At 49.3% G+C, this 26,751-nt stretch overlaps 1 protein-coding gene across 2 annotated transcripts in view; it reads right to left on the bottom strand.

The window, feature by feature from the left end:
- The window catches only part of LOC115092775 (disintegrin and metalloproteinase domain-containing protein 9-like), a 1,307,906-nt gene that overhangs the window by 1,034,003 nt on the left and 247,152 nt on the right, over positions 1 to 26,751 (bottom strand). The window lies entirely within an intron of this gene.

Below are 26,751 nucleotides of genomic sequence, written 5' to 3'. Positions count from 1 at the left end.
TTTTACCCAGATCCCTCACGTAGCTGTTTTTAAGCCTAAAAAGAGATTTATTCTGACACCTAATCAAGAGCAAAAGTAAATATGTGCAGTTAGCAGCCTGCCATGCATTGCTGACGATGGATTTAAAATATGGATTTACATGCATAAATGTTGACCTCATCCCAGAATGCCCTGACACACCCTAACTCCAACCCTTTGTTCACACATTGGGTTGCTCATGCACACGAATATACATGTGTAATTGGGCCATTTTAAAATACGAGTGGCCTTCTAAGTTGCCTGCCGGAACCGGATTCTTTTTCATTGGCAAGAAGGATGGATCTCTTCGCCCATTTATAGACTACAGAGGACTTAATGAAATCACTATAAAGGACCAATACCCTTTACTTCTGATTTCAGAGTTATTCGACAGACTCCAGGGGGTCAAAATTTTCATGAAGCATACAACCTGGTCCGCATTCGTCAAGGGGACGAATGGAAGACGGCCTTTAATACCCCAATGGACATTTTGAATACTTGGTCATGCCTTTTGGCCTGTGTATCGCTCCGGCCGAATTCCAAAATATGATAAATGAGATCCTGCGAGATATGCTATACCTATGCATGGTGTATATTTAGACGATATACTAATTTTTTCCCCAAGATCTACAAACTCATCAGGTAGATGTTGCCAGTAGAGGGTGTGCATTCATTTTTGCCATATTGGTGATCCACAACGTACATTTCGATACTCGTTGTATTCGTGGGGAGGCGAAACGCATTGCAACTCCCCATGAATATAACTTATCATCCGTTTAATACATTGTGCTGTGCGCGCACTTTCTTTGCCGCCATTTGCAATCACTTCACAAAATGTCAGCGCTGATACACTGCATTCCGGTATCTGTGCCAACCTGTCCGACCCTTTCCTGTGAGTCATTGGAAAGGGTCACAGGAAAGGGTCGGCCAGGTTGGTATGAATACGGGAATGCAGTGTATCAGCGCTGACATTTAGTGAAATGCACTGAATGCAGACAATGTTCTGTGATTCAGTGCTCTGTGATGATTTTACTGATGACCCAGCACTATATATACTTCAGCATGAGGCGTGCCACGCACTTTCTTTGCAGGGGTGGTGTGGGGAGGTGGGCTTTGTGGAAGGAGGCTGCCCTGAGAGCAATTTTGGCTTGTTAGGAAAGAGAAAAAAAGCTTTTTGTTCTTAATTTGGCTGCAGTGTTTGTGCCAGTTAGCCCTGTGTTTCTTTTAAGCTGTTTATTATTTAGGTGATCTGAGACGGTCTCTCTGTGCCAGGAAGAGAAGCTGCTAGCAGTGCCATTTTATTTTCATTCACCCTCTAGGCTAGGCTGCAAGCAAGCACAATTTTGGTGTTGTGGCTGGGAGAGATATATTCAATTTTGGTAGAATTTGCATTGGAAAATATATTTCATCCATTTGTCTGCTGTGCCAACAATTCCAGCTTTTTAAAACTGAGTTTGTTTAATTCAAGTCACTCAGTCTCTCTATGCACTGGTCTTCAGTGGGCAGTGGGTAGTTGAACAGATTGAACTTTATTATAGGGACAGTCTGTGCAGTGAAATCCCCAGTCTGCCTCTTTTGAGCTTACAAGCAAGCTGCGTGTGTGTGCACACCACACACGTTACATTTGTGCATAGCAAGGCACCGTGGCAGTGGGTAGTTGAACAGACTGAACTTTATTATAGGGACTGTCTGTGCAGTGAAATCCCCAGTCTGCCTCTTTTGTGCTTACAAGCAAGCTGCGTGTGTGTGCACACCACACGCGTTACATTTGTGCATAGCAAGGCACAGTGGCAGTGGGTAGTTGAACCGACTGAATTTTATTATTGGGATGGTCTGTGCAGTGAAATCCCCAGCCTGCCACTTTTGTGCTTACAAGCAAGCTCTCTGTGTGCACACCACATACGTTACATTAGTGCATAGCAAGGCACTGTGGCAATGGGTAGTTTAACAGACTGAACTTTATTATTGGGATGGTCTGTGCAGTGAAATCCCCAGTCTGCATCTTTGCTGCTTATAAGCAAGCTGCGTGTGTGTGCACACCACACATGTTACATTAATGCATAGCAAGGCACCGTGACACTGGGCAGCCGGTAGGCACTAGGCAGTGCCATTAAATCCATAATGTCAGGGAAAGCTAGATGTAGTCGAGTGATTGGGACTGGCAGAGGAGGCACTTCAAAAGACACTAGTGCCACTTCCCCATTACAGTTAAAAAGGTACCTGTCGCAATCTAAACTCTTTGTAGGGGCAGGCAATTCCATCCAGAAAAAAATGAAATCTGACCATGATGCATCGCCACCGCCACCACCTGTTTCTGGCCCTGTAGTTTCGGCGGTGAGGAAAGGGGAGGCTGAGTCATGCCAGACAAGATGTCGACACCCAAAAGTCTCGACTAACACTTAGCGTTGACAATGTAGCGCAGTCACTGTTTGCTTCTGATTCAGATGAAGAGTCATTTTGAGTGGGATTCTCATCTGAAACGGAAGAAGTAATCGCTGACAAAGCTTTAGGAGGATCAGTTAGTCCTGTCTTAGCCTCCACTTCAGTACAGCAGGAGAGAGATGAAACTGATGAGGAGGAGGAAGAGCAGTCAGTGCAGGCACAGAGGGTGACTGAGGCCCCTGGCATTGCTTCTCAGGGTGCACCCACTACCTCAGCTTCAGTGCTAACAACCACCCCCAAAGCTTTAGAGAAAAGAGGATCATGAAAGACATCTGCGATTTGGAGCCACTTTAAGTGACGGATGACCCGCGTTTTGCTTGGTGTAATTACTGGGCTAGGGATATTAGTAGAGGCAAGCAAATGGGACATCTATCTAATTTTGGCATGATGCATCATATGAAGAGGCAACACCCAACAAGATTACTGCCATCTGGGGATGGTGGCAGTACCAGTCGGGGGATCCCTTCCAAGCAGGGTAAAGTGGTTCAGAAGCAGCAGAGTCAGCCCACGTCCTCATCCCCTTCTAGTAGTCAGGTAGCAGGCCAGCAACCCCCTGACATGTGGCAGAAGCGACAATCCACCATGGAGGAAATGGGGTGGAGTGCAGTATCGCTATCCCGGGGTAGGAGGCAGGCAGCCTCAAAAGTTCTTATCAGGAGCATTGGGGAAATGATTGCCCTTGATGACCAGCCTTTGCAGTTAGAGGGAAATGTGGGTTTCAAGCATTTTCTGAAGGTCGTAGTTCCAAATTACAAAGTCCCCTCCAGAACCACATTTAGCAGAAAGGTCATACCCAGCCTGTTCAAGCAGTGTCGCAGTTGCATGCAAGCGCTGCTAGCTAAGGCAGAGGGGAGTGTGCATTTCACCTGCGATATCTAGACTGCCATGAATCCTGCACACTCTTATCTCTCCCTGACAGCACACTGGTGGGACCTGGCTGAGGCAGGGGCAGCCAGCAGCTCTATTACTGAACATGTATCAGGGTGGAGGTGGGCTTTACTGCACACCCACCTGACAGACATGGCCCATACCGCAGCCAATATTCTAGCATGCATCAGACAGATGCTGGAGGGCTGGCAACTACACCAGCAAGACAGGAATCCTCAGGCAGGGGTCTTTGTCACAGACAATGGTGGAAACATGGTTAAGGCACTAAACGGCGGGCACTTTAAGAACATCCGATGTTTTGCACACACTCTGCACCTGGTAGTTAAGTCATCTCTGGGGTTGGATTCCAATGACAAAGAGAATGAATACCTGCATAGGTTAATTCAGAAGTGCAGGAACAAAGCAGCGCACTTCCACAGAAGTATGAAGGCGGGCCAGGTGCTCTGACAAAAGTAGACTGATTTGGAGATGCCTCACAAGCATCTCATTCAAGACATTGCCACCCGGTGGAATTCTACCTTTATGATACTGGAGAGTTTAGTGGAGCTACAGACACCCCTTCATGAACTTTCTGGTACAATGGACATATGTGTGCAGAATCCACTAGGGCATCATGATTGGTTAGTCATGAGTGAGCTGGTAAAATTCCTGCAGCCCTTCAAGGATGTCACGGAGGAATTGAGTTCCAGAAGTGCCACCTTGGCTGACATCATCCCTATAGTAAATCTCCTGGATGAACATTTGGAGGCCTTTAAACAAGAAGAGGGAATGACAGTTGAGGTGCTGCATTGTCTGGACATTTTGCAGCAGCAGGTGGAAGAGAGATTAAGGCCCATAACAGCACAGAACACATACATGCTCGGCACAGTCTGTGATCCCTGTGTGAAAGGGAAACTCGCCCTACAGTACGATTGCCTCTTATTGGTGAAGGATCCGCTGTTAGCAAAAGTCCGTGAACAGGAGCGCCATAGGCAGAGGTTAGATGTGAAGCAGAGGTGGAAACAACAGGCACTTCAGAGAGTTGTGCTGCTAGCCCAAGCAGGAGCAGCACTGAGTCAGTGACAGATAGTACCTCCTCCTCCACTTCAGACACCAAAGGCATGTTGCCTATAAAGATTCATCTGCTGTGCGATGGGCGAGAGAGAAATCAGCTGGCATGAGTGACTCTCAGCCCATCCAAGCTGAGCCGACAGAGAACTTGCAGACAGATCCGCTGGCCTATTGGGCACACAAGTCCACTGTCTGGCCACAGCTAGCCAATGTGGCTCAGCGATATCTGTCATGTCTACCAACAACTGTGCCCAGTGAACATGTCTTTTCAATGACAGGGGATATCATGAGCCCTTACCACTCAAGGCTGGCACCAGAGTTGAGGGGAAGGCTAGTGTTTTTGAAAGTAAATCTGCCTTTGCTTGGGTTTCCAAATTTTTCCTGTGAATGGCAAGATGAATAAAAGCAATGGAAAACTTGCAGCAACTCCAACTGCCTCCTCTGCTCCAGATAATATAAGCACTGCAGCACATGTACCTGACCTGAAAAGCTGTGCCTGATCATCCACTGTCCAGGCCATACATCCCTACAAGGGCCTGACCTGAAAAAATGTGCCTGTCCGTCCACTGTCCAGGCCTTATATCCCTAGGTGAGATTCACCTCTATCCTCGATTGTTGTGCCTGTTTGTCCAGACCTTATGTCCCTAGGTGAGATTGACATTGATTGCTTTGCCTGTTCGTCCAGGCCTTATGTCCCTATGTGGGATTGACCTCGATTGCTTTGCCTGTTCGTCCAGGCCTTATGTACCTAAAAGGGATTGACCTTGATTGCCGTGTCTGTCTGTCCAGGCCTTATGTCCTGAGATTGAGTCTGTCCTCGACTGCTGTGCCCTTGATGACCAGCCCTTGCAGTTAGTGGAGAATGTGGGTTTCAAGCGTTTTCTGAAGGTCATAGTTCGAAATTACAAAGTCCCCTCCAGAACCACATTTAATAGAAAGGTCATCCCCAGCCTGTACAAGCAGTGTCGCAGTTGCATGGAAGCGCTGCTAGCTAAGGCAGAGGGGAGAGCGCATTTCACCTGCGATATCTGGACCGCCATGAATGCTGCACACTCTTACCTCTCCCTGACAGCACACTAGTGGGACGTGGCTGAGACACGGGCAGCCAGCAGCTCTATTAATGAACAAATAACAGGGTGGAGGTGGGCTTTACTGCACACCCACCTGACGGATCAGGCCCATACCGCAGCCAATATTCTAGCATGCATCAGATAGATGCTGGAGGGCTTCAAACTACTTAGGTCGATACATGGGCTTGACCTCTATCCTCGACTGCTATGCCTGTCTGTCTAGGCCTTATGTCCCTATGTGGGATTGACCTCTGTCCTCGACTGCTTTGCCTATTCATCCAGGCCTTATGTTCCTACAAGTGTTTGACCTCGATTGCTTTGCCGGTTCGTCCAGGCCTGATGTTCCTACAAGTGTTTGATCTCGATTGCTGTGCCTGTCCATACAGGCTTTATGTCCCTACAAGGGTTTGACTGAGATTGTAAGCTCTCTGGGGATAGGGAAATACCTAAAATACCTGAGTGTAATCCACTATAAAGTGCTGGAAAAGCTTGAAAAGAGGAATATAAATAAATTAAAAAAAAATTGCTGTGCCTGTCTGTTCAGGCCTTATGTCCCTATGTGGGATTGACCTCTGTCCTCGACTGCTTTGCCTATTCATCCAGGCCTTATGTTCCTACAAGTGTTTGACCTCGATTGCTTTGCCTGTTCGTCCAGGCCTGATGATCCCACAAGTGTTTGACCTCGATTGCTGTGCCTGTCCATACAGGCTTTATGTCCCTACAAGGGTTTGACCTCGATTGCTGTGCCTGTCTGTCGAGGCCTTATGTCCCTACGTGGGCTTGACTCTGTCCTGTATTGCTGTGCCTGTCTGTCCAGGCCTTATGTGAGATTGACCTCTGTCCTCGACTTCTTTGCCTGTTCGTCCAGGCCTTATGTTCCTACAAGTGTTTGACCTCGACTGCTATGCCTGTTCATCCAGGCCTTATGTTTATACAAGTGTTTGACCTCAACTGCTGTGCCTGTCAGTCCAGGCCTTATGTTCCTACGTGGGCTTGACCTCTGTCCTCGACTGCTTTGCCTGTTCATCCAGGCCTTATGTTCCTACAAGTGTTTGACCTCGATTGCTTTGTCTGTTCGTCCAGGCCTTATGTCCCTAAGTGGGATTGACCTCTATTCTCGACTGCTTTGCCTGTTCATCCAGGCCATATGTCCCAACGTGGGATTGACTCTGTCCTCGATTGCTGTGCCTGTTCATCAAGGCCTTATGTTCTTACAAGTCTTTGATCTCGATTGCTTTGCCTGTCCATCCTGGTCTTATGTCCCTAGGTGGGATTGATTCTGTCCTGAATTGCTGTGCCTGTTCGGCCAGGCTTTATATCCCTACATGGGATTGACCTCGATTGCTTTGCATGTTCGTCCAGGCCTTATGTCCCTAGGTGGGACTGACTCTGTCCTGTACAGCTGTGCCTGTCTGACCAGGCCTTATGTCCCTAGGTGGGATTGACCCTGTCCTGAATTGCTGTACCTGTCCATCCAGGCCTTATGTCCCTACGTGGGATTGACCTCTGTCCTCAACTGCTTTGCTTGTTTATCCAGGCCTTATGTTCCTACAAGTGTTTGAACTTAATTGCAGTACCTGTCAGTCCAGGCCTTATGTCCCTACGTGGGCTTGACCTCTGTCCTCGACTGCATTGCCTGTTCGTCCAGGCTTTATGTTCCTCCAAGTGGTTGACCTTGATTGCTGTGCCTGTCAGTCCAGGCCTTATGTCCCTACGTGGGATTGACTCTGACCTGTATTGCTGTGCCTGTCCGTCCAGGCTTTATGTTCCTACAAGTGTTTGACCTCGATTGCTGTGCCTGACAGTCCAGGTCTTATGTCCCTATGTGACTTGACCTCTGTCCTCGACTGCTTCACCTGTTCGTCCAGGCCTTATGTTCCTACAAGTGTTTGACCTCGATTGCTGTGCCTGTCAGTCAAGGCCTTATGTCCCTATGTCAGCTTGACTCTGTCCTGTATTGCTGTGTCTGTCCATCCAGGCCTTATCTCCCTACGTGGTTTTGACTCTGTCCTGTATTGCTGTGCCTGCTTGTCCAGGATTTAGGTTCCTACAAGTGTTTGACCTCGATTGCTGTGCCTGACAGTCCAGGTCTTATGTCCCTACATGGGACTGACCTCTGTCCTTGACTGCTTTGCCTGTTCATCCAGGCCTTATGTTCCTACAAGTGTTTGAGCTCGATTGCTTTGCCTGTTTGTCCAAGCCTTATGTCCCTACAAGGGTTTGAACTCGACTGCCGTGCCTGTCAGTCCAGGCCTTATGTACCTAAAAGGGTTTGACCTTGATTGCCGTGCCTGTCCGTCCAAGCCTTATGTCCCTATATGGTCTTGACTCTGTCCTGTATTGCTGTGCCTGCTTGTCCAGGCTTTTTGTTCCTACAAGCGTTTGACCTCGATTGCTGAGCCTGTCAGTCCAGGTCTTATGTCCCTATGTGGCTTGACCTCTGTCCTCGACTGCTTTGCCTGTTCGTCCAGGCCTTATGTTCCTACAAGGGTTTGACCTCGATTGCTGTGCCTGTCCGTCCAGGCCTTATGTTCCTACAAGTGTTTGGCCTCGATTGCTGTGCCTGTCAGTCCAGGCCTTATGTTCCTACAAGTGTTTGGCCTCGTTTGCTGTGCCTGTCAGTCCAGGCCTTATGTTCCTACAAGTGATCTCGATTGCTGTGACTGTCAGTCCAGGCATTATGTCCCTATGTGGGCTTGACTCTGTCCTGTATTGCTGTGCCTGTCCGTCCAGGCCTTATGTCCCTATGTGGGATTGACTCTGTCCTCAAGTGCTGTCCCTGTCCGTCCAGGCCTTATGTCCCTACGTGGGACTGACCTCTGTCCTTGACTTCTGTGCGCGTCCGTCCAATCCTTATGTCCCTACATGGGCTTGACCTCTGTCCTTGACTGCTGTGCCTGTTCGTCCATGCCTTATCTCCAGTCCTAATGGCTGAACCCTCGTTGCAAAGGGAAACCTAAGTCTCTGGCAATTCAAACTAGTAATCCTTCACAGCATGGATCCTTAAATAAAATAAACAGTTTTCTTTAGTTTCAGGGCAGAGAAGAGAACTTCCTTCGTCTTGCTTATGAAGTCATGATCTGTTTGCAAATTCTTAAATCCTAACAATTTGTACCATTATACATTCTATGGGCCAACCCATTCCAGGGAGCCCTTTCCTGCTCAAAGGAACGGAAATGCTCCCCGTTGTTGCAGCCTATCTCTTACCACCTGTTGACCCATGTTCAGAACAAGAAAAGATCTCCAAGGTACTTAAACTGTGGCAAGCACAACACAGTGAGACCTTGCTCCAGGTCGCCACGCTTTGAAGGCTCGTGCTCTACTCTAGGGGCCAACCCATTCCAGGGAGCCCTTCCCGGCTCAAAGGAAAGGGAACTCTCCCCGGGTGTAACCAGCCTGAATCTACCCTCTGACCCATGTTGAATCGCTGTTTACATGGTAACCTCCTCCGCTCGGCCTTGAAAATTCTCTTTTGTATATCTGCTAACTCTACCAGATTCTAAAAGACCAGCAAGAGCTCACTACTCTAGGGGCGAACCCATACTAGGGAACCTTTTTCTACACAAAGGAAAGGGAACTCTCCCTGGGTGTAGCCAGCCTGTATCTTACCCTCTGCCTCTGTGCCTTGCTGCCATATACCAGATGACTCACTCAACTCCTTGTGGTGTTCTGGCCACTATCATGGTTGCTCAGTGTGTTGGTGCTATTCTTTCTGCTTGCTGGGGTAGATTTTCAAACAGGGCGCCCTCTCGTACTTTTGTAGGCACATCAGGCGCAAACAAAAGTAAGCTGGATTTTAGCAGATACGCGCGGAGCCGCGCGTATCTGCTAAAATCCTGGATCGGCGCGCGCAAGGCTACCGATTTCGTGTAGCCGGCGCGCGCCGAGCCGCGCAGCCTACCTCCATTCCCTCCGAGGCCGCTCCGAAATCGGAGCAGCCTTGGAGGGAATTCGCTAACGCCCTCCCCTCACCTTCCCCTCCCTTCCTCTATCTAACCCACCCCCCCAGCCCTGTCTAAACCCCCCCTACCTTTGTTGGGGGATTTACGCCTCCCAGAGGGAGAAGTAAATCCCCGCGCGCAACCCGGGGGTGGTTCCGGAGGGCACGGCCACGCCCCCGGACCGCCCCGGGCCGAAACCACGCCCCCGGGCCCGCCCCCGAAACACCGCCGACACACCCCGAAAACGCCGCGCTGATCGGCCCCGCCACCGACACGCCCCCCTCGGAAAACCCCGTGACTTACGCGAGTCCCGGGGCTTTGCGCGTGCCGGCAGGCCTATGTAAAATAGGCGCACCGGCGCGCAAGCCCTGCTCGCGTAAATCCGCCCGGATTTACGCGAGCAAGGCTCTTAAAATCCGCCCCGCTATGTATATTCCTCCTTCATTGTGCTGTAGGATGTCAATGCCACTTGTCTTGACGCTTTGCCTGTCGTGCTGCCTTCGAGGTTCATGCATCTCTTATCGGTGCTTTCTTTTGAAGCTGTGGTGTGTTTTTGACACTCTTGCTGCTGCTTTGTACCTCTATTAAAGCACTCTTCTTGCCACTCCTGGTACCCCTTTGTTCCTTTAAAGTACCTTAGGCTATTCATGCTAGTTTGGTGCCACTTTGCCACAGTCTAAGTACCTTGGAGCTGTTTTGCTGTTCTTGTGATTGCTCCCCAGAAGTTACATCAAAATTGATAATAAAGCCCCAGTTCTGCAGCCAAAAATAGGCTGCAAATACTTCCCCCATTGACTTTAATGGGAACCGGAAAATGGATGAACGTATCAACGTATTGGGGCGCCATTGTATGAATGCAACGAATATGCCCCTCGAAGAATACGTATCCTGAATGCAACGAATACTTTCTGGCTGCACATCCCTAGTTTCCAGAATCCTACAGAGACTACGGGATAACCGTCTCTATGCTAAGTTAGAAAAGTGTGCCTTCCATTAGGAGTCTGTTCCCTTTCTGGGCTATGTGGTGTCCAGCAGAGGCTTCCAAATGATCCACAAAAGTCCAAAAGCATACAGGACTGGCCCCAACCCACTGGTCTCATAGCACTCCACCGATTTCTCGGCTTCACCAATTATTATCGCACATTCATCAACCATTACTCCACCTTGACTGCACCTCTTACTGCCATGACAAAGAAGGGAGCCAACCCTTCACAGTGGTCTCCAGAAGCTGTTGCTTTTCTCAAAAAACCTTGCCTTTGCCACCCGGGCCCTTGACGACCATTTATAGTCGAGGTTGATGCCTCTGATGTCTGAGTTGGAGCCATACTTAGCCAGAACAGTGACACTCATACACTGCACCCTTGCTCTTTTTTTTTCTGGGTGTTTTTCTCCAGCCAAGAGAAATTATGGTATAGGAGACAAAGAGCTGTTGGCTATCAAGCTAGCATTCGAGGAGTTGCTCCCATAGCTCGAGGTGGCACAACATCAGATAACTGTATACACAGACCACAAAAATTTGGAATATCTGCGTCATGCGAAGTGACTGAATCACAGACAAGCCCACTGGTCCTTGTGTTTTAATCGGTTAGACTTTCTGCTCAAGTATTGTCCTGCTGACAAGAATACCTATGCAGACACCCTCTCACGCTCCTTCACTTCAGAGGATGTCCTGGATGCACCTCACCATATCATCAATCTTGCAAAGGTGATTCTGACCGCTACCCATTCCATTCCAGCTGGGAAGACGTAGTTCCTAGGATCCTGAGAAAGAAGTTTCTTAAATGGGCTCATGATTCCCTATTAGCCGGTCACCCTGGGCAATCTCGTACGCTGGCCACCTTACAAAGATATTATTGGTGGCCTTCAATGAAGGAGGATGTATGAGCTTAAGCTGAATCTTGCGCCACCTGTGCAAGACAGAAGCCTCCGGCCGGTCGCCCTTGGGGCCTTCTCCAGCCCCTACCAGCTGCAGATGAACCCTGGACGCACATCGCAACGGATTTTGTCGTTGACTTGCCAGTGTCCAGCAAAAACACCACCATATGGGTCACAGTGGACCACTTTTGAAAAATGGCGCACTTCGTGGCATTACCCGGGCTACTATCTGTCCCAGAATTGGCTAAGCTGTTTATACGGCATATATTTTGCTTGCACAGCATGCTGAAGCATATCCTCTCAGATAGAGGTGTACAGTTCACGGCTAAGTTCTGGAGAGCTCTTTGTAAGAAATTTGATATTTCTTTGGACTTAACCTCAGCATACCATCCTCAATCAAATGGTCACACTGAAAGAACAAACCGTACGCTTAAATAATTCCTCTGCTCCTATGTCAACTCCAGACAAAGTGACTGGGCAGAATTGCTCCCTTGGGCCGAGTTCGCCCTGAATTCTCACCCTTCAGGTGCTACTGGATCAACACCGTTTCAAATAGTGTATGGCCGTCAGCCATTACCTCCATAGCCAATACCCTTGTCGGTTTCATCTCCTGCAGCCCAGGCTTCGGCAGAAGAACTCCACCAGCTTTGGAAAGAAACCAAGGGCCTTTTACAAAAGGCAGGATGCTCATCACAGAGCAGCACCCCAATTCCAACCAGGAGACAAGGCATGGCTCAGTACCAAGTTCATCCATCTCAAGCTGCCATCTATTCAATTTGCTTCTCACTACATCGAGCCTTTTTCCATCCTCCGCCACCTGGGACCTGTGACTTACAGCCTGCAACTACCTACTTCCATGAAGATAGCAAATGTTGCTTACCTGATGTAACAGGTGTTCTCACAGGACAGAAGGATGTTAGTCCTCACAAATGGGTGACATCGAGGATGGAGCCCCAACCACGGAAAAACTTCTGTCAAAGTTTCAGGAACTTTGACTGGCCCCTACTGGGCATGCCCAGCACGGCACCAACCCTGCAGCCAGCAGGGGTCTCCCTTCAGTCTTATTGTCAAACCTACAGGCAGTGCCGAAAAGATAAAATAAAAACGAACCCAACACCGCGGGGTGGCGGGCGGGTTTCGTGAGGACTAACATCCTGCTGTCCTGTGATAACACCTGTTACATCAGGTAAGCAACATTTGCTTTCTCACAGGACAAGCAGGATGGTTGTCCTCACAAATGGGTGAGTACCGAGCTGAGGATGTCCTGACGTGCACCAAATGTACCCAACGGCGTGCAACAGGCACAACAACTGGGGAGGAATTTGGTAAGGACATTCGCACCCTACCGGGAGGTGGAAGGGTGTTGGTACATCAAGTTGGAAAAAGGTTACGCAAGACAGATTGGCCGAAGATGGAATCTTGTCTTCCAGCTTTATCCAAACAATAGTGGGCTGCAAAGGTATGGAGGGAACTCCAGGTTGCAGCTTTGCAGATGTCAGGAAGCGGCACCGAGCGTAGTTGTGCTACTGAAGTCGCCATGGCCCTCACAGAGTGTGCCTTAACACGGTCTTGGAAAGGAATGCCAGCTTGCTGATAGCAGAAGGAAATGCAGTCTGCCAACCAGGAGGAAAGAGCCTGCTTACCCACAGGTTGTCCTAACTTGTTAGGATGGAAAGAGACGAATAATTGAGTGCTCTTCCTGTGAGAAACTGTACGGTCTAGATAAAAAGCTAGAGCTCGTTTACAGTCTAGGGTATGCAGAGTCTGTTCCCCTGAGTTGGAGTGGGGCCTGGGAAAGAAGATAGGTAGTATGATGGATTGATTGATATGAAACTCCGAAACTACCTTAGGTAAAAATTTAGGGTGAGTGCGGAGTACCGCCCGGTCCTGCAGGAGTTTAGTGTAAGGCGGATAGGTAACTAGGGCCTGTAATTCACTAACCCTGCGAGCTGAAGTGATAGCCAAAAGGAATAACACTTTCCATGTGAGATATTTTAGGTCACAGGAGTGCAGAGGTTCGAAAGGTGGTTTCATAAGGCGACCAAGAACCAGATTAAGGTCCCAAGATGGGGCCGGAGGGCGTAAAGGTGGCTTCAAATGGAGCAAGCCTTTAAGAAAACGGGTTACCAGGGGTTGTACTGAGATAGTGACACCCCTGATACCTTTATGGAAGGCGACTACCGCACTAACATGCATTCTAATGGAAGAGGTTTTTAGACCTGATTCTGATAGATGCCATAAATAGTCCAAGAATTTAGAGATTGGACAGGAAAGGGGATCAAGGGACTGAGAAGTGCACCATGATGTGTACCGTTTCCATTTGTATGAGTAAGATTTTCTTGTGGAAGGCTTTCGTGAAGCGATCAGGACACGAGAAACTGAATCCGAAAGGTTAAATGGCTTAAGGACTAACCTTTCAATATCCATGCCGTCAGTGACAAGGCTCGGAGGTTGGGATGGAGGAGGCATCCGTCGTTTTGAGTGAGCAGATGCGGGTCCGTTCCCAGAGGAATGTGTCTGCAGATGGAGAGATCCTGGAGTATGGGAAACCACACTTGGCGTGGCCAGTGCGGTGCTATCAGGATCATAGTTCCTCTGTCCTGACGCAGCTTCACGAGAGTCTTCGACAGAAGAGGAAGTGGAGGGAATGCATAAAGCAGACCGGTTGTCCACGTGAGGGAGAATGCATCCCTCGGGTGAGAGTGCTGGCTCTGAATGAGAGAGCAGAAATTGTCCACTTTGTGGTTCTGAGGGGACGCAAAGAGGTCTATGTGGGGATAATCCCACTTGTGAAATAGAGAGGTCGCTACCAAGGGATTGAGGGACCACTCGTGTGGTTGGAAGACACGGCTCAGCTGGTTTGCCAATACATTGTCCACTCCCGGGAGGTAGGTGGCTCTGAGGTACATGGAGCGGGAGAGGGCTTCCGCCCAAATCTGCGCAGCTTCCTGACACAGAAGGAAGGAGCCTGTGCCTCCCTGCTTGTTTATGTACCACATGGCCACCTGGTTGTCTGTTTGAATTAAGATTGCGTGGTTCGATAGGCAATCTTGAAAAGTCCTGAGAGCATAGCGGATTGCTCGCAGCTCCAGGAAATTTATCTGGTGTTTGGCTTCCTCTAGTGACCAATATCCTTGAGTTTGCAGATTGTGTAGATGGGCTCCCCACCCGATGTTGGAAGCGTCGGTGGTGAGGATTATCTGGGGATCTGGTGGAAGAAAGGACAAGCCCTGTAGGAGGTTGCATTGATTTGTCCACCAGGAAAGAGACAGACGGAGTGCGTCGGTGATTGTAACAATGGAGGACAGAGGCTGAAGAGCTTGAGTCCATTGCAGTCGTAGAGTCCATTGTGTGACTCTCATGGCCAGACGGGCCATGGGAGTTACTTGAACTGAGGAGGCCATATGTCCTAGTAGAATGAGGAATTGGCGAGCCGTGGCTGTGGGTTGAGATCGCAGCTGGCGAGCTAGGGACACCAGAGTCTTGGCCCGTTGATGAGGGAGGAAGGCTTTTGTTTGTAAGGTGTCCAAGTCTGCCCCAATGAAAGATAAGGTCTGAGATGGGACCAAGTAGGATTTCTCGTAATTGACAAGAAATCCTAGAGAGAGCAAAGTATGAATTGTTAGGGTCAGGGAGGACCGAGCTATTTGCTGGGTTGGGGCCCTGATTAACCAATCGTCCAGGTAGGGGTAGACGTGGACACTTTCCTTCCTGAGGAATGCTGCTACCACCACGAGGCATTTGGTAAAGACTCGTGGTGCGGACGCCAGGCCGAAAGGTAGTACTCGGTATTGGTAGTGGTTTCGGCCTACTAGAAAACGCAGGTATTTGCGATGAGATTCTGTGATTGCAATGTGGGTATATGCGTCTTTCAGGTCTAGAGAGCATAGCCAATCCCCTCTGCAGTAGAGGGAGCAGTGAGCCCAGGGTTACCATCTTGAACTTCTCCTTGGAAAGGTACTTGTTGAGGGCCCGTAGGTCTAGGATTGGACGAAGTCTTCCTGACTTTTTTGGTATCAGGAAGTACCTGGAATAGAACCCGAGTCCTTGTTGTAAGGGAGGAACGGGTTCTATAGCATTTGACTGTAGGAGAAGAGAAACTTCCTGCTCTAAAAGAACAGAGTGATCGGTGAGTCTCCACGCCTGCAAAGGTGGGGAGTCGGCAGGAAGGGATAGGAAGTTGATGTGGTAACCCTGTGCAATGATTGCTATCACCCATTGATCTGTGGTGATTTGATGCCACTTTTCTAGGAAGTGGCACAGCCGTCCTCCTACCGGTATAGCTGGAAGAGGGGTTTGGCAACTGCTCTCTAAGTGAAAGTGAAATACCCGCCGCAGGGCCCGGTTGTGGAGCTGCTGCAGGCTTTTGTTTACGAGTCTGGCGAGGCTGAGTCTTATGGTAAGACCGTGCAGGCCTAGGCTTGGTTGAAGGGGGATAATACTTTCGTGGCCTAAAGAAAGACTTCTTGGAGTCCTTTCTAAAGGGCTGTTTAGAAGGCAAGCCAGGAGGAATGGATGAGAGCTGTTTAAGTGTCTCATGATGATACTTCAATTCAGCAACAATTTGTTGAATTTGCTCACCAAACAAATTATCCCCTAGGCAGGGTAAATCAGAGAGCATGTCCTGAACTTCTGGACGAAGGTCAGATGATTTAAGCCAAGCCCAACGTCTGGCAGAGATGGCCGTGGCAGAAATTCTAGTGGAAGCATCAAAGATGTCATAGGCTGTTCGTATTTCATGCTTCCCAGCTTCAAACCCTTTATTTAGAAGGGATTGAAGCTGTGGCTGGAACTGTTCAGGCAAGGCATCAGTGTATTCCTGCATCTGTTTCAGGATGACCCTATTATATTGAGTCATATAAAGTTGATAAGAAGCTATTCTGGAAATCAGCATAGCTCCATGATATACCTTCCTACCTATACTATCTAGGAATTTGTTTTCCTTAGTAGGAGGTATGGAAGAGTGTGGCTTTAGTCGCTTAGCTTTCTTTTGAGCTGATTCTACGACTACAGAATGATGGTCTAACTGAGGTTTTTGAAAACCAGGTGCTGACTGTACAAGATATGTAGAGTCAGCTTTTTTGTTGACCGGGGAAACAGATCCGGGAGATTCCCAATTTTTTTTAAGAAGGTCTAGAAAAACCTGATGAATGGGAATAGAAGTGATGACTTTCGGGGCATCCAAAAATTGGAGCAATTCCATCATCTGGTGCCTGTCATCTTGTTCAGATTGAAGTTGGAATGGAACCAACTCTGACATTTCCTTCACAAAATTTATGAAAGAGAGGTCCTCAGGGGGAGAATGCTTTCTACTCTCCGCAGGAGAGGGCGGTGAAGGCAAATCATCGGTGTCAGTAGAGGTATCATCACCCCAAGTATCATAGGGATCTGGATGATGACCTGCAGGACCTCGAGGGGGTTGAACACCTGAAGGCCCAGGTTGAGGTTCCGAAATATCGGTTGGAATCACCAGGGGCATCGAGAAAATCCTCGATGGAATCGGTGCCGGTATCGGTGCCGGTATCGGTGTAGGCATCGAGGGAACCGGTGTCGGTCTCGATGGAATCGGTGTCGGCATCGGAAACCTCGGTGGAGCAGAGGTGCGTATCGCCCCCGAAGAAGAAATCGGTGGCGAGGGACGACCTGGCATCGATTGAACAATTCCCGAAGGGGGAATTCGATACGGTGTTTCTCCACTTGATGATAAACCTGTCGGTGACAGCGGTCTTACCGGTGTCGGTGACTCAGGTATCACCGGTGGAAGGGCTGTTATGAGCGCCTCCATCCGGTGTAGCAGCGGTGCCAGTGCTGCTGCAATCGGCTCGGTGACCGGTTCCACTCTCGGTGCCGGAGTCGGTGCCGGAGGAGTCTGGAACCGTAGCATCGCCTTGTCGATGGCCTCCTGGACCAGCCGGTCCAGTTCTGCCCGGAGACCAGGGGTAACAAGACCTGGCTCGACGGGAGAGGGAGGCTGAGGCTGAGCCGGAGGGACCACCGTCACCGGTGGGATCGCGGCTTCCAAACCCCGAGGGGGTGAGGGTTGCCTCGGTGCCTGCGAAACAGTAGTGGACGGTGCCACTTCTGATCGAGACTTTTTTGGCGGTGGCTCGGTCGGTGCTGAGGTCGATGACGTCGATTCCTCGACAGGCCGAGACTTATGACGTCGATGGCGATGTTTTTCTTTCCGATCCCCTCGATCATCAGGGGAAGGAACGGGAGTCGATGGCCGCGAAGTCATCGATGGCGGACGGTCACCGAAGGGTTGTCGATGATGATGAGACCTCGACGGTGCCGGTTCCGATGACGTCGATGCAATCGATGGCGTTGGGGTACGAGCTTGGAAGAGGAGCTCCATCTTCTCCATTCTGGCTTTGCGACCCTTTGGTGTCATTAGGGCACATTTGGTGCAAGTCAGAACATCATGCTCACTCCTTAAACACAAAACACAGACTCCATGAGGGTCTGTGATTGACATAGTTCGGGTACAGTCCGGACACCGACGGAACCCCGATGCCATGGCGAAAGGCCAAAAATTTAGCCACGGGACTGTCGAATGCCAACGGGCCTCAAGGGCCAAACTCGACGGAAGTCGACCAAACGACGGCAAAAACTTACCGAAGTTCCGTGGACCTAAAAATTTGTCGAAGGGAGACCCCTGAGGGGCAAATTTTTCTTCAGAATTAATTATTCGAAATTCCTGTCAGGAACGTGGTTAAGAGCTCTTGTACCACGTGGCTACTGCTGCGCGGCACTGCCTGTAGCTTTGACAATAAGACTGAAGGGAGACCCCTGCTGGCTGCAGGGTTGGTGCCGTGCTGGGCATGCCCAGTAGGGGCCAGTCAAAGTTCCTGAAACTTTGACAGAAGTTTTTCCGTAGTTGGGGCTCCATCCTCGATGTCACCCATTTGTGAGGACAACCATCCTGCTTGTCCTGTGAGAAAAAAAATACCTTCCACGTATCTCTCTTGAAGCCACTCATCCTCTCTGAGTTTACTAGGAAGACTTTGGATCCACAACCTCTTACTGCTGAAGAGGACGTCACATACCAAGTGGATGACATTCTTGATGTACATAAATGTGGGAAGCACTGGGAGTACCTCATATTCTGGGAAGGATATGGGCCGGAAGAAAATAGTTGGGAGCCTGCTAATAACATCCTTGACAAGGATTTAATTCGACAATTTCATCTAACTCATCCAAGGAAGCCGAAACCCACTGGGAGGGGCCTTAAGAAGGGGAGTACTGTTGTGCCTGTCGGTCGCAGACGGCTGCGACCTCTGATGCTCACCTCTTTTTTCCTTGCACCAGCAATTCTCAGAAGAATGGCGACCTCTGCCTGCAAACGCTGATTTCCCCGGGACAGCATGGGCAATCCCGTCTTCCATCTTGAATCAGGGATTACCTAGGGCACGCGCGTGCGCCAGGCCCTCTCTTATACACATCATGGCGGGAACGTCTTATACACGTGCATGACGTCACCCACCAGTGTATTTAAGCTATTCAGCCTGAGCTTCCTACAAGTTAGCAAGAACTTCCTTCCTGCTGAATTCCACTCTACTTTTGGAGACACTTCGTATTCGCTACACTGAACTATGTTCCTGTATTCTGGGACTTGGACACTATAGGTACCTGCTTCTCAGGGGCCTTGTCACGTCCTGGCTATCCACTCCTCAGAGGGCCTGGAGAATCCATCTACTCATACTTGGGACTCAGCCTCATTCAGCCTTGTGAGTAAGCTTCTTGCTTACTATCATCTTGCTGACGGAACCTCCAGTGTACCCCATGCCTCGGGCCACTACTGTGCTCACCTCAGCAAACCATCTTCTACACTTCAGAGTAAGTACCTTCATCTGCCCAGCTCTGCTGACCTACTATACCTCTCCTACCAATGAAAGTGCAGATTCTCGGTGTACCCCGCACTGTGGGCCACTACCGGATCTACTTTATAAGGTGTGTCATTTGGAGGAAATATTCCCTGGCATACCCCACTCTGCGGGCCACTACCAGGGATATCATCACTGAACAACTTTACTACTCTGGACTGTGTCTTACGTCCCACTCGGTGGGCATTTCACCTACGTTCCAGTATAATAAAGTCTCATTACTATCTGTGTCCTTCTCTGCTGAGACCACGTCTATCGTAGTGAGTCCCCACAGGGCTTCTTCCCTGTGGGTCGAGTCAGCTCTCACTACGATCCAGGGTTCACGACCATACCAGAATATAATAGAGGCCAATTCCGTGTATTTTGGCCCTTCCAGGTCAGGACTGTCAAAGGAGCAGCCATTGTGGAGAAATGCGGGAAAAAGTAGCGATAATAATTAAGGAATATCATGAAGCGCTGCATTGCTTTAAGTCCCACTGGTTGTGGACAAACCCGGTTTGCCCTCAATTTATCTAGATCCATGGAGAAGCCTTGAGAAGAGATTATATAGCCAAGGAACAGTAAAACTGGACCTCTCGAACAAACACTTGTCCAGTTTTGCAAACAAGTGGTTTTCTCGTAGGCGTTGTAGTACCATTCGTACTTCAGCCCGGTGAGTGTTGAGGTCCTTCAAAAATATGAGGATATCATCCAGACAGATCACAACCTTGATATATATCAAATCTCTTAAAATTTCACTCATCATCCGCTGGAATATAGCTGGAGCATTGGAAAGGCCAAAAGGCATCACCAAGTATTCATAGTGGCCATCTCTAGTATTAAAGGCGGTTTTCCAGATGACAAGTTATACGCCCTACATAAATCCAGCTTTGTGAAGATGGTAGCACCTTGGAGACGATCAAATAGTTCAGAAATCAACGGCAAGGGATATTTATCCTTATGGGTGATAGCATTTAGACCGTGGTAATCGATGCACGGTCTGAGTGATCCGTCTTTCTTGGTCACAAAGAAGAATCCCGCTCTGGCGGGTGATGTGGATGGATGGATAAACCCTTTTGTCAGATTCACCTGAATATATTCAGTCATGGCCTTTGTCTCAGGTAACGACAGAGGATAGGTGCGTCCATGAGGAGGCGTGGTTCCAGGGAGAAGGTCAATTGGATAATCTAACTGACAAAGATGCGGGAGGAGATCAGCCTTTTGTTTAGAAAATACATCCTCATAGACGGCATATGGAGAAGGTATGCCAGAAGAGGTGGTAACCAAAGGAATCGTTGAAGATGGAGTCATCTTCTGAAGACAGGATTGGTGACAGGCTAGACCCCACTCTACCAGTTGTAGTGAAGTCCAATTCAATTGGGGGGAATGTTTCTGTAACCAAGGAAGTCCAAGCACAATGGGATGGATTGACTTATCCAACACCAGTAACTCGAGTTCCTCAAGGTGTAAGGCCCCTGTATGTAACTGGACAGGTTCGGTGGTCAAAGAGATACGGCCAGGAAGTGTCTCTCCATAGAAAGAGGTGATATACAAGAATGGGTTAAGCGAACGGGTTTTAATATCCAGGAGTTGCACAAGATCTTTGATGATAAAATTATCTCCTGCTCCAGAGTCTACCAGAGCAAGAACCGGAAAGGACTGGAACTGAGAGATGGGGGGCCAGAGAAGTTGCACCCAAGTTCAGGGCCCCTACTGAACTTGGGCCCTGGAGTTTCCCGGACAGATGGGAAAATTTTGTAGATGGTGGCGTGGGGCTCCACAATACATACACAAACCAGCCTGTCTTCGCGATGTGTTCTTCCGGTGTCAGTCGCCCTCGACCCAATTGCATGGGTTCTTCCACTTTGACCACTCTGCTGTCACTAGATGCGGAGTTAGTAAAGGGTGGTGAGTAGGAGCGAAACTGCATGGGCCTCTTGGGCATCCGACTCTCCCAGTAATGCTCTAGAAGACAGTGGTCAATTTGACCTGTCAAATCTATAAGCTCCTCCAAGGAGGGAGGGAGCTCCCGAGCAGCCAGCTCATCTTTTAACTAAGAGGAGAGACCATCCAAGTAAATAGCTCAAAGGCAGTCCTCCTGACAAGCAAGCTCAGTAGTCAAAGTCCAAAACTCTATTGTATAATCAAAAAAACTTTGTTGTCCTTGATGAAGATGTAGTAGACTGGTGCTTGCTACAGCATGCTGCCCTAGATTATCAAAGGTCCGTTTGAATACAGTCACAAATTGAACCAGTTCTCTTAGCAAGGAGTCCCACAGGGGGGAAGCCCAGGCCAGGGCCTTTCCTTCGAGGCGAGACAGGATAAATGTGACCTTTGTCAAGTCGTCCTGGAAGACAGAAGGCTACAGAGCAAATTGCATATAGCACTGGTTTATGAACCGTCTGCAGAGCTTGGAGTCGCCATTGAAAGGTGGAAGCGCTGAACTGCCAACAAAGTACGTGGTGATGATGGAGGTGGCTGTGGAGGAGAAGAAGCCGAGTCAATGACGAAGGCATCGACCCGGGCATGAAGACGATCCATGGAAGAGGCCAATGCCTCGAGGAAATGCTGCTGTTCTTGCACCTTGGAAGCCAGGCCTGGGATGGCCTGGAGGGCTTCACCGAATCAATGGCCTTTGGAACCTGTTGCGTAGGAGGTGGATCCTTGGGCTGAGGTGGGGGTTGACGCTGATAAGAATCTGTTAGGAATCTACTCCTGTGGTAGGAGAAGCTAGCAAGCTGGTTGTGAATGACACCTCAAGAAGGAGGAGTTAGCAATCTGTTATAAGTGAACTCCTCTGGAGGGAGCAGCTAGCAAGCTGTTATGGTTATACTCCTATGCCTAGGAGAAGTTGGCAAAGTGTTATGAATCTCTGTACGAGTTAGCAATCTGTTATAATCTATTCCTGAGGAAGGAGAAGTTAGTAAACTGGTATGCACAGCTCCTGTAGAGGGAGTAGTAACAACTATAATGAATCTGTTGCTGAAGACTCCTGGTGAGGAAGGAGTAGCCATCTGTTACCAGCGGAGTGCTTAGAGAGGGCACTCAGCTGTAGAGGAATGCAGATAGGGCCGATGGCAGATGACTGCTCCCCCAGGAGGATATCCTGAGAGGGACCACCGGCTAGGCTTCAGTACGGAGACAGACAAAACCAATTATTTTATTAGACAGGTTAGTTAGTAGAACCACCAGAGGTGGCAGTAGTGAGCTGATATGCCTGGCAGGGCTGAAGTCCCTCAGGTACTGGAACAGCGATCCCAGGGTTGCTGAGCTGTAGAGAAACTATAGATAGTGAGTAGACAGGGTGTGCTGTGTTCATAGCCAGAACTGGATGATAGATCTCACATAAGGTCTTTAGAAAGCTCAGTAGCTGGAAAGAGTTAGGCCCTCGAGGAGTGAGTACCTGGTTCCAGGGAAAGTTCTGAGAGAGCGATGGTAACTCACAATTGTCTGAATCTGTGATAGCTTCCAGGCAATAGAGATTCTTCAGAGTGTTCAGGAACATGGACCCTCGAGGAGCAAATACCGGTTCCTATCGGCAATCTGAAATAGAAAAAAGAGTGAGGCCCCCTAGGAGCGGGTACCCCTGGTAAGTCCGAGGAGGCAGAGTAGCATGGACGAATCCGTGGATTAATCCGAATCCTTGCATGAATCCGTATCCACATCCTTGCTAACTCAATTCGTTAGCAAATACTGAGACCTTTTATACTGGAAGCGTATGACGTCAGTTCAGGGGGACGCCCCTGAGGTTCACACCCTTACTGGTACATAATTCGGAGCGCGCGCGCCCTACATCATCAGGAACATTTTTATTTATTTAAAAACTTTTCTATACCGTCGCTAAGTTATATACCATCGCAACGGTTTACAAATAGGCACATAGACTAAGGTTAGTAAATCTAGGATATCGTACATTCTAACAGGTGCCAATAAAGTTTGGTTACAATTTCATAAATAAAATCATTATTTGAGTAATGTTGGTCAAGTCCAGGTATATTATTGAGTTACTATCTCTTTGAGATATTACTTCTTAAATGTAGGATTGAGTAAATTCATTCTCATCTGCATTACTCTGTACTTTTATTCTCTACCCTCCACACTCTTTAGTGAAGGCTTTTTTAAAGAGCCATGTTTTTAAATTTTTCTTAAAAGTTTTGAGATTATTCTGTAATCTGAGTTCAGGGGGCATCGTGTTCCATAGTATGGGCCCAGCCAATGGCAGATCCACAGCGTCGTGCCGCTCCGGGGACGCCGGAGGAAGACGGCAAGAAGACGCCGTGGAAGTAACCCATCCATCAGGCCCGGAGGGAGTCGCCACAGTGGTAAGGAGGGCGGAGTGAGGGCGTTGAGCAGCGACGGATGCAACAGACGCAACCCGTAGGTGAGGGCCTACGGGTTCCCAACATCAGCAGGCAGAGTGGGCTGAAGCTGGAGGCTACTAGAGCTTCACCTATACCAGCCCACGTTCCCCTTGGGTTGAGACTTTGGGTGCCAGAGCCGGAAGGACTTATGTGGGCCTTAAGGTCAAGTACAGGTAGTAGATGATTCAGCCCAGAGACCGCAGACAGCAGATGGTGTGGTCCTATCCTGGACGGGATATGGAACAGGAACTCAAGCACCAAGGAACAAGAAGGAACTGAAGGTGCCTGAGCAAAGAGAGGCCAAAGCCTTAATAGTCCGTGTCCAGAGGATAGGGACAGAGGCGTCACTGTCAAGCTTGAATGGAAGCTGGCGGCACTTGGAAGGTGTAGCACGCAATGTGAAACTCTGGACTCTAGAAAGTCTGAGGCGAAGTCGTTCATAGCAATGGTCAAGGCACGGAGAAGGCAGGCATGGTCAGATGTAGCAGTGGTCAGGCTTGAAGAAGGCAGGCAAGGTCAGGCATAACAGTGGTCAGGCTTGGAGAAGGCAGGCAAGGTGAGGCATAGCAGTGGTCAGGCTTGGTGAAGGCAGGCAAGGTCAGGCATAGCAGTGGTCAGGTTTGGAGAAGGCAGGCAAGGTCAGGCGTAGCAGTGGTTAGGCTTGGAGAAGGCAGGCAAGGTCAGGCTTAGCAGTGGTCATAACCAGGAAGTCAATCAGCAAACAGATGAGACAAACACAGAACAGGAACCAGGAACTTGGAGAAACAGGAACACGAAGCAAGGCTCACGGAGAAGCAATGAGTGCGAGGAAACCTGGAACAGGAGACCAAGGAGACCTGTTGCAAAGGCAACGCTTCATTGCAAGGCCTGAGCATTTAAGTGCTGAGGGAACTGACGTCAGCATCCGGGTCAGTGGCCAGGTTCCTGCCGCAGGCCCTTTAAAGGTTTCACTGGTGTGTGTGTATGCGTACCTAGGGAGGGGCACGGTGTCATCGGCAGCGTCTCTCCACAAACCCCGCGGAGAGGCCCAACAGATGGAGGTATCCTGGCTGGAAGTCCCAGGAAGTGGAGCAGGGTCGGAGGTGCTGGCGGAAGTCTGAGGTCGGAACTGGGAGCCCACTGCCGCCAGCGACGAGGAGCTGGAGCCCAAAGCTTGTGTAGAGAGGTGAGAGGATCACACCGCGGGGCTACCGCGGGTGGTGAGCGTAACATTTATTGGACTATTCCTGATTCAAGAGCAAATAAATGTAGTGACCTTAGGTCCAGGAGCCATCTACTCTACTCACGCCATCGGCTGCCAGTATTCAAAATGGCGCCGATAGCCCCTGTGACATAATAAGGGCAAAGACTATCGGCGCCATTTTGATTACTGGCAGCTGACGGCCCGGGTGCAGATCGCTCCCGAATCCCCGCTGGAGCTCCAGGGACTTTTGGCAAGTCTTATGGGGGTCAGGAGACTTGCCAAAAGTCCCTGGTGGTCCAGTGGGGTCCTGGAGCCATCTCCTGCACTCGGGCCGTCGGCTGCCGGTATTCAAAATGGCGCTGATAGCCTTTGACCTTACTATGTCACAGGCGCTAACAGTGCCATTGGTCGGCCCCTGTCACATGGTAGGAGCAATGGACAGCCGGCACCATCTTGTGCTCCTACCATGTGACAGGGGCCGACCAATGGCACCAGTAGCCCCTGTGACATAGTAAGGGCAAAGGCTAACGGCGCCATTTTGAATACTGACAGCCGATGGCCCGAGTGCAGGAGATGGCTCCAGAACCCCCGCTAGACCACCAGGGACTTTTGGCAAGTCTTGGAGGGGGGACTCCTAACCTCCCCAAGACTTGCCAAAAGTCCCTGGTGGTCCAGTGGGGGTCTGGGATAGCCTTTGCCCTTACTATGTCACAGGGGCCGACCAATGGCACCGGTAGCTCCTGTGACATAGTAAGGGCAAAGGCTATCGGTGCCATTTTGAATATTGGCAGCCGACGGCCCGAGTGCAGGAGATGGCTCCAAGACCCCACTGGACCACCAGGGACTTTTGGCAAGTCTCCTGACCCCCAAAAGACTTGCCAAAAGTCCCTGGAGCTCCAGCGGGGATTCGGGAGCGATCTGCACCCGGGCCGTCGGCTGCCAGTAATCAAAATGGTGCCGATAGTCTTTGCCCTTATGTCACAGGGGCTATCGGCGCCATTTTGAATACTGGAAGCCGATGGCGTGAGTAGAGTAGATGGCTCCTGGACCCCCGCTGGACCACAAGGGAGTTTTGGTAAGTCTTGCGGGGGGTCAGAAGGCTGAGGGTTTTGTTTAAATTTGCTCCTTTAGACAGCCGAATAATTTGGTGAAGATTTGTTGTATTCGTGGGAATTGCGATACGTTTCGCTTCCCCATGAATACAACAAATATGGCCCTATACATTGCAGATTGCCAATACATTGCAAACGAATGCACACCCCTAACATTTTCAGATATATCAAAGAAATGAGGAAGGCCCGAGGTGGTATACTAACATTGAAAGATGACAAAGAGCAACGTTTGGAGAAAGACAAAGAAATAGGAGAAATATTAAACAAATACTTCAGTTTGGTTTTCACTAATGAAACCATGGAGATGGGCCGTTGCTGGTTGACAAGACCATGGATGGAAGTGGGGTAGATGCAACCCCAGTTATAGAAGAGAATATATGGGAGGAGCTAGGAAAATTGAAAGTAGACAAGACCATGGTGCCATATGAGGTACATCCCAGGATGCTAAGGAAGCTCAGAGATGTGCTGGCAGGTCCAGTGAAAACCTCTTCAATAAATCCCTGAAAATGTGATGGTGCTGTAGAACTGAAGAAAAGCAATTGTGATCCTGCTTTACAACAGCAGTAGCAGAGAGGAAGCTGGAAATTATAGCCCAATATTCCTGACCTTGGCAGTGAGAAAATTAATGGAGACTTTGCTGATGGAAAAGATAGTGAACGATCTCCAGTCCAGTGGGTTGCTGGACTCAAGGCAGCATGGATTCCCCATGAGAAAGTCCTAGAAAACAAATCTAATCAATGTTTTTTGATTGGGTGATTTGAGAATTGGATGAAAGAAAAGCACTCAACATGATTTACTTGGATTTCAGCAAAGTCCCGTAGCTTGTGGATAAAATGAAAAGCATGGTAGTGGGTGCGCCAAGGCACTGGAGTGGATTACGAACTGGTTGACTAACAGGCAACAGCATGTAATGATCAATGGAATTTATTCTGAAGAGAGAACAGTGTTA

The sequence above is a fragment of the Rhinatrema bivittatum genome, chromosome 5, assembly GCF_901001135.1.
Source record: "Rhinatrema bivittatum chromosome 5, aRhiBiv1.1, whole genome shotgun sequence".
In the NCBI taxonomy this organism is placed as follows: domain Eukaryota; kingdom Metazoa; phylum Chordata; class Amphibia; order Gymnophiona; family Rhinatrematidae; genus Rhinatrema; species Rhinatrema bivittatum.
This window is presented reverse-complemented; position numbering and strand designations above follow the sequence as displayed.